We start from the raw sequence: 7433 nt of genomic DNA on the forward strand, positions 1-7433 counted from the left end.
GCAACTCTCACAAAAAACGGCGTTGTTGTTGCACTGCATAGCGCATGTGCCGCAACGCCATTTGCCTTTACCAGCACGAGCTGATTTTCGAGCCATTTTCTAATCAAACTGAACGAACTTTAAACTTTTTACCGCGAAGAAGATTTGTGAGAAGCTTTCCAAAGCAGTGCTTGATGGAATGATAATATGTTTATCAGCCCAATATAGGTGAAAACATTGAAACTTAGATTGTTATGCTAATGGCCATAAGCTGGGTGAGTCATTAAACGAGTTTTAGAACCCGCATTAGCATATGAGAAAAATAACGCGAGTCATATATAACTTCAGTATCAGTCTACAAACCGACTTTCACCCAAACCGACGGAATTTACGACAGCGAAAAACTTTTTTAACAATTATGTATTTTTCCGAAACCCCTATGAATGGAATATTTTTGTGTTTTACTTGCTAAAAATTGTCGCGCAAAAATATTTTGTGTGGCTGTAATTACTTCAAAAGCGCCGTTTTCTAAAGCGGGATTACATTAGCGGTGCAACAATAGCCCAAATTTTCAATAGGCGCGTGCCAGAAATAGCTTGCCCAAATGATATAAAGACCTAAAAATAAACATTAACGAAAAGTAGAAATCTATTGCGATAAATATTTGTATATTTTAAATTTGATTCTCACTTGAACAAAATGTTGCAAAATTAATTGTTGCGGGGGAAACCTGGCCGAAGCAAGGAAAAAGTAACGTTCTCCGTTTGAGCGTTTTCTCGTGGTCTAAAATGATCGTTTTTCAATTCAAAAATCATTTGTATCAAGAAATGCCAACTGTCATAACAGACAATTTGTATCATGAAATGCCTACTGCAACAATATAACAACTGCCTAAAATAGACAAAACACTTCTCGACGTTTTCGACCTGAGGGCCTATCGTAGGAAATAATAACCGCAAAATTGCCGACCGAGACCCGCGAAAAAATTTTCGCATTTAAAGGAAATTCTTCGGTAAAGTCAAAGAAATTAAATTTTTGACTGCGGAAGCACGAAAGAAAATTGTCATGGCGTGTGGAAGCATACAAAAACAACAAGACGGGAATTTTGGATGGGAAATTCGTGTTTTTTAACCTTGTTTTTTACAAATATAGTCGAAGAGACCCTTTATTAGCGTCTATTTTATCGTTGTCGATGATAATAAGCTTTCTGTGAGTAATTTTTAGCTTGTTGTCGGTTGTTGTCGGTTGTTGTCGGTTGTTGTCGGTTATTAGTAGGACCCCAAAATAGCAACAACAGCATTTTAGCAAAAATGCAATCCATCGGCATTTCGTTTGGTGACAGCCTTACGTTATTCGAGCATTTGGTTAAGCAGTCAGTACTGAAAGATCGAGATGGAAATAGTTGTGCTTTAAATCAGTCTGCTGTTTACGAGGCTTTGTTCGATCGACACTTCGACGCACATGATGCCCTGGAGGACGTGAAAGCTTTGCAACGAATCCTTTTTACATCACGGCTAAATCTGTCAGAAAATGAGCTGATCTCGCACTGTAAACCCATCCCCTTTGAACAAGCACATCGAGACAGTCAGTACTTAGCCAAACGACATCAACTGCTACAAACGTTTAAAACCAAACTTTACGATCACGTAAACGGTGAAGGAGTCACCAAAGCCATGGCCGAGAAAATCGCAGGTAGTGGCTTGAGTTACACTGATCTTTACGACAAATTTGGTAGAAAAGAACTGATTGGAGTTCTATCCAGCCCACCGACAAGTCAAATTGATTCCAACAAGCCAAGGGTCACAAAAACAAAACGAATTCTGCTATCCATCATACAGCACTTCGAAGCCAGTATGGCCGCCGAGGAATAGTTTCGCGCGAGATCACCACGCGACAGATAATGACATGCGCAGATAGCGATGTTGTCGAATTGAAATTCTATCTTGGCCGCGTAAGTTTTTACAATTTACTAAAGGGAATAATTTTAGTATTCTTCGGTGAATTTTTTTAAAACTCAGCAGAATTAGTAATCAAGGAGTGTAGAAAAAAATATCCAAATTTAAAAAATATCTACAGATATGATTTTTCGTAATAGTTTTTTTCAAATATCACGAAAACTTATCCTACAATTCTCCCTTAAAATTTGATATTTTATGTCGCGAGAGGCAAAGAATGTCCACAAAAAATTTTAAAAAAATTTACCGAAGGATAAAAAAGATATTACCGATTTCTTCGAAAAATCAACAAAAAATGTACGTTATATTTCACGTCATTGTTGCCTGGAAACAGCAGCATCGTTCGAATTTATTATAGATACTTAGAACGTGTAATGTCCAGACACATCACACGCCGCGCTTAACCCTCTGTTAACAAATAACAAAACGTAAACGCATGAAAGCGCAAAACCATGCGAAATACGTCAAAATTCTAAATTACTGTAGGGAGGCACCTTAAACTGTGCCCAAGCAGCCTTCATGATCCGCCATGTTTGGTTTCACACTTTGAACGAGGTATTATATGGGTCAGAATCTGGGTATATAACCATGCAAATTTAACCATTAATATATGTATCGACGCATGCATGATGACTCATTGACGCAGTTGTATTCAAAATGGCGGATGAAGTTGATCAAGTTTCATTTCTTTGGAGATCCAAAATTGCCAAGAAAGTGCACTTAAAATTGCTAAGAAAGTACTAATTGGTAGATCCACATCAAAATTTCATGCATTTGCTATGTGTTTCTTGTCCTTTTTCAGTCAATTGTGGTAATTACAATGTACATGTCACTATCTTTTTGATAATTTGTGTTATACATGTAAGTTGAATTTGTAAAAGATGCTAACAAACGGAGGAAGATAGACTATAGAACATCAAGTTCATTGAAACGTGTGGTATGCATCTAGCAAATAATAAAATATTGCAGCAGTAGCATGCAAATATGCATATATATATATATAATTATATATATATATATATATATATATATATATATATATATATTATATAATATATATATATATATAGTTCTGGTGAAATTTTAGGTCAGTGAATGGTATGAAAGAAGCAAAGTTCCAGCATTAGTTTTGTACTGGAAAAATGGTACACTCCATTCTTTGTGTCAGTCATAAAAAGAATTCCAAAACTATTAACATTTTTTTAAGTAATGTTCCTAGTCTAAACAAACCTGGAACATGATGCACACCCTATGCAATTTATTTAGGTCCTCCTAATCTTGAACAAGTCTTCACCAGTTTTGTTGAAGATCCATCTGTGGGTGAAAAGTTCTCTAGATCTGTTTTGCAGATTTTTTCTTCACGTATGTAATAAATGTTAATAATCATATGATATATATGTTAATGTTAATCATCATATGATATATACACTTATCAACAAAATGATGAAAATGACCATGGCATTTTTACCCAATGACCTTGTTTCTATGTTATATTATTGTAGCATGTCAGAGATACTGTAGACATTGGTAAAATTTGCCTTTTTTATTGGACAAATTTTCTTGCTGATTTAGGCTGACTAACAAAGTAATTTTCAAACATACTAACATGAAACATTAGTAAATATTTAACAAAAAAGAAAAGTGAGTGACAGGTACAGTATGTATGGTCATTTGTGCTATTTTTCAGGTTATTTTCAGTTGATTATCAATACCGGCACCACTCCTGGATAAAACTTTTGGATTATAATACAATTGTTCTATTCTCAACAGGACAGAATGTGCCATCAACATCACATCCTTCTGTAAAACCAAGCATACCTATCATGAGTGATTACACCCAGTTAAATACTGAAACTCTGAGGAAGTTTGTGTCATCTGCAGTGCAAGATTCAGTAACTTTTGGTACTGTTTTTCTTTGAAAAAATTGTTTATTATATTAATGGTAAACCTTTAGTGGTATACTAATGTGCTATCACTGTATCTTACAGGAACTCGAATTAAATAGGTTACAAGCCCCAGTGGTGGCCAGAGGATGTTATTTGGAGAAATCCAAGTAACAAGTCTGCAGCAGGACCAAAAATGAAATCTGCAGTGCTGGCATTGGTTTTGTTCGCATACCGAGATTGGTATGAATCCAGTGTGCAACCAGGTGCAGGACCATCACATATACCGCCTCAGGGTAATTCAGTCGAAAATTCTTTCTTTGCTGCAGCGGCTGATAGTAACTTGTTACCAGAGGAGGTAGAGTTAATGGAGAATATTTTGAAAGAAAATGAAGAAAACGTATGTAGCTAAATCAAATTATTGTATAGTCTTACAAGCATGATTTTGTAGAGGAATTTAATTGGTTTTCTATATTATGGTTGAGACTCCCACTAAGATGCCTAGTACTTGCAGTACACCCTCACCTGTGGTTAATCTGTAACAAATGACCATTGAATTTTTCCTTTTTTTGAACTTCATTTGCATTGTTATTTTTATGATAAATGTTTGAAATTTTGTACAGTAATGATAAATTTAAGTGCCTTTTATTATTCATTATATCTCTAGAGTACAATGAGCTTTTCTGATGAAGAATACTGCAGCAATGTCTTGTCTGTTTGTCAAAAGTTATCCTGGAGGGCTCTTGAGATATGTGCCCCCGTTATAATTGGAAAGATGTGCGGTGACGATGAAGCCGCTATACATGAGCCATATCCGCATAACTACATTGGCTTAGAAAGGCTTGATAAAAGGTAATGCCAAGCACAGGGGCAAAAAGGCAGTAGGGGCTAGTATTAACTATGTTGAGTGGAAGTTTAAAATCATCTCAAATGAGTTTTTTTTCCAGACTTTATAGTTTCATTCCACCATTCAATACAATGTTGTGTGAGGATGGAACGGAGTTAGAACCATTCCAAGCGAGTTCTTTTGGTAATTGCTTTTGGTGTACTCTTTCCATACATCTGGCAGGGAATGAAAGCAAACAGAATTTTCTTCGCTTGGCCTCTGCCCTAAACGGGGTGGTTATTGCACAAGACTTTATTGTTAAGGTACTGTGTGATCATCCTTTTTCACGCGGCGAATATAAAAGGGCGTCAGCTTATCACGAAAAACGCATAGCACTTCAGAAGAGTTTCATGTACATTGTAGTTGAGATATTTATCTTTGTGCTGTCAGTGAAGTAATAGACGTTCAGTTTTAATGCATTTGAAAGGTTAATAAAATTATATTGACAAATATATTATGTAAACTTGACAGCATGACAACAAAATTTGGAACGACATGCGCTCCATGAAAACGGTTTATAATGAGTTTGAAAAACGATCTTGTTGAACATGTTGTTTATTATAGATATTTGAACAGTGTATCACGTTTGATGATGCTTTGCAATGGTCGAAAACTGTTTGCAGTACAGAAGACACGTCTGAAACCACAATTATGGAGGTTGTTCATGAAAGTTATGTTTCTGAAGTTAAGGAAACATTCAGAAATTTTAGGGACAGTGGTATGATCACATTCATTTACATCAATTTTGCGTTATATCAGAGATCTTCTGCCGTTCCCCTTATATGGTAAATTATTCGTGGGCGTAATGACGTACGGAGGTGGCTAAGCCAACAAGACATGAATCCTTGACTAGTATAATTTCATTGTTTTATTCATTTTCAGGGCTATTACAGGTGTATTTGGCCTCCAATTATTTAAGAAGACCGATCAGGCAGTTTTGTTTGCTTCCTGGTGCCGACCATTATCGCAGTCGCGTAGAGCCTTTGCAGCGGCAGAATGAGGAAGAGAAGAAAAAAGCATTAGATGTCTTGTGGGTTCTCTTACGGTTGAGCATGGGCAACGTAATCAATACAATCACATTGTGCCTTTGTTAGCTTGGAAATGTGGAGCAGCACCATATAAATTGTGCATGTTCAACAGTAATATGAACCTACATTTTTCAAATTTAAAACCAGACTTGGCACAATGTGATTTGTGTCAGGAGTGGTATCACGCCTGCTGCCTTGGCCAATCTATACGCCACATCAATAGAATGGAGAGATTTAGTTGTGGCTGTGATGCTTTACCTGGAGATGCTAATCAAATGACTACAAAAAATGCGTACGTTATATACTGAATTATGGGCAGTTTTTTCATCGTTCTAGGGAAATCTGTAACTAGGTTCTTCACTGCTAATAAATTTTTATCTCTTCAATCTTTAGGGAGATATACAATGATATGGACATGTTCGAAAGATGTTTATCAAAGAAAGAACTGAAGGTCTTAAGATTTCCAGACATGGACATGTCATTTTGGTAACACACTGAACTATATGATTGTTAATTTTCATTTTCATGTAATTTTTAAGATGATAGCAAAGAACCTTAAGAGGAACGTAATTCCGTACTTGAGGGCAGGAGCTTCTTCTCATGCCATCTCTTCCTCAGAGGACATGAAGATATATCTGAAGTCTCTCGATTATGGGCCCGTCATGTCATCTAATATGGTAACCGAATACTCATTTAGTATTTTCTCTTCTCTGCTAATATATTCTTCATCAAATTCTTCCATTCGTGACCATTGAAAGCAAAGTTTTCATGTTAGTGATGATTTAATTATAGAAAATAGTGTACAGTACAATTTATTACTACCATATTGTATAAATACACAGGTACAATCACTATTTGACGCTTATCTTCCTGTTGTAAATGGAATTCGGATTGAAGATGCTAACACCCTTCAAGATGTGCTTCTTCCCGAGGTAATCCATGTTTTTAGAATCTTCCATTTGCCCTTCACTCTCGCTTTTCACATTTGAGTCTCTTTTCTTGAATGCTCTTTGCTCTAACTACAAATAGTTAATGTGTAGTGCAAATAATGATTCGAGCGTGTAACTATTACTATTTTTAGGCTATTGTACAGGTAATCCGCAAGGCAGAGGGTCTAAACTATTTTAGAGCATGGTTGTTCTATGCCAAATGCAAGTTGCATTCCTGTCCGCAATTGAACGTATAAATAAAACTGAGACACTAGGTTATATAGTTAGTTTGTACATACGATATAGTATGTATGATGTATTTTGTATGAACGTTTCGAGTTTACATTGTTTGCCTATTGCACTTCACGATCAATCTCTGATTCCGTGTACGTCCGTTTCATGCACTTTGCCTGTTCACACTACTGATGTTTTTTGTGTGGCACGGATGAAATTCGTACCGCCAGTTTTATCTGTGTTAGCTTTGTACATGCAAATAAGTAACGCAATCATTAATAAAAATGATACAGGTAAATATTTGTATAATACGTGCCTTACCAAAGAATTGGTGCCTATAGTATAAACGGGTTGATTTTCTCTTTCGCACTTGTGTGGACGGGGTCTAAATGGTGCACCAAACAATGCATTTTACTTTCAAGGGCTGGTTGTAAAACAGCCATATTTGGTATTTAAATCGTTAACTCCAATATACTCGATTCGTTTAATACAACAACCCTAAGGTGAACGTGCATGCATGATATTCGATAGCGATTTCC

The 7433-nt window shown here is 36.1% G+C and overlaps 2 long non-coding RNA genes across 3 annotated transcripts; both read left to right on the forward strand.

Annotated features, from left to right (window-relative positions):
- The first annotated feature begins 4496 nt into the window (after positions 1 to 4496).
- On the forward strand, positions 4497 to 5676 carry LOC114543718. 2 transcript variants are annotated; one of them, XR_003690170.1, is made up of 4 exons: positions 4497 to 4669; positions 4887 to 4966; positions 5268 to 5421; positions 5586 to 5676. It is a non-coding gene; the product is annotated as an uncharacterized LOC114543718 (long non-coding RNA). The 2 variants fall into 2 exon arrangements; XR_003690169.1 differs by lacking the exon at positions 4497 to 4669 and having other exon boundaries at positions 4797 to 4966.
- Positions 5677 to 6123: 447 nt separating this feature from the next.
- Positions 6124 to 6638, forward strand: LOC114543719. Its single transcript, XR_003690171.1, has 3 exons — positions 6124 to 6182; positions 6271 to 6408; positions 6574 to 6638. It is a non-coding gene; the product is annotated as an uncharacterized LOC114543719 (long non-coding RNA).
- Positions 6639 to 7433: the final 795 nt, after the last annotated feature.

This window comes from Dendronephthya gigantea, unplaced genomic scaffold (genome assembly GCF_004324835.1).
Source record: "Dendronephthya gigantea isolate DGI-Jeju-01 unplaced genomic scaffold, DenGig_1.0 000531F, whole genome shotgun sequence".
NCBI classification, from domain to species: domain Eukaryota; kingdom Metazoa; phylum Cnidaria; class Anthozoa; order Malacalcyonacea; family Nephtheidae; genus Dendronephthya; species Dendronephthya gigantea.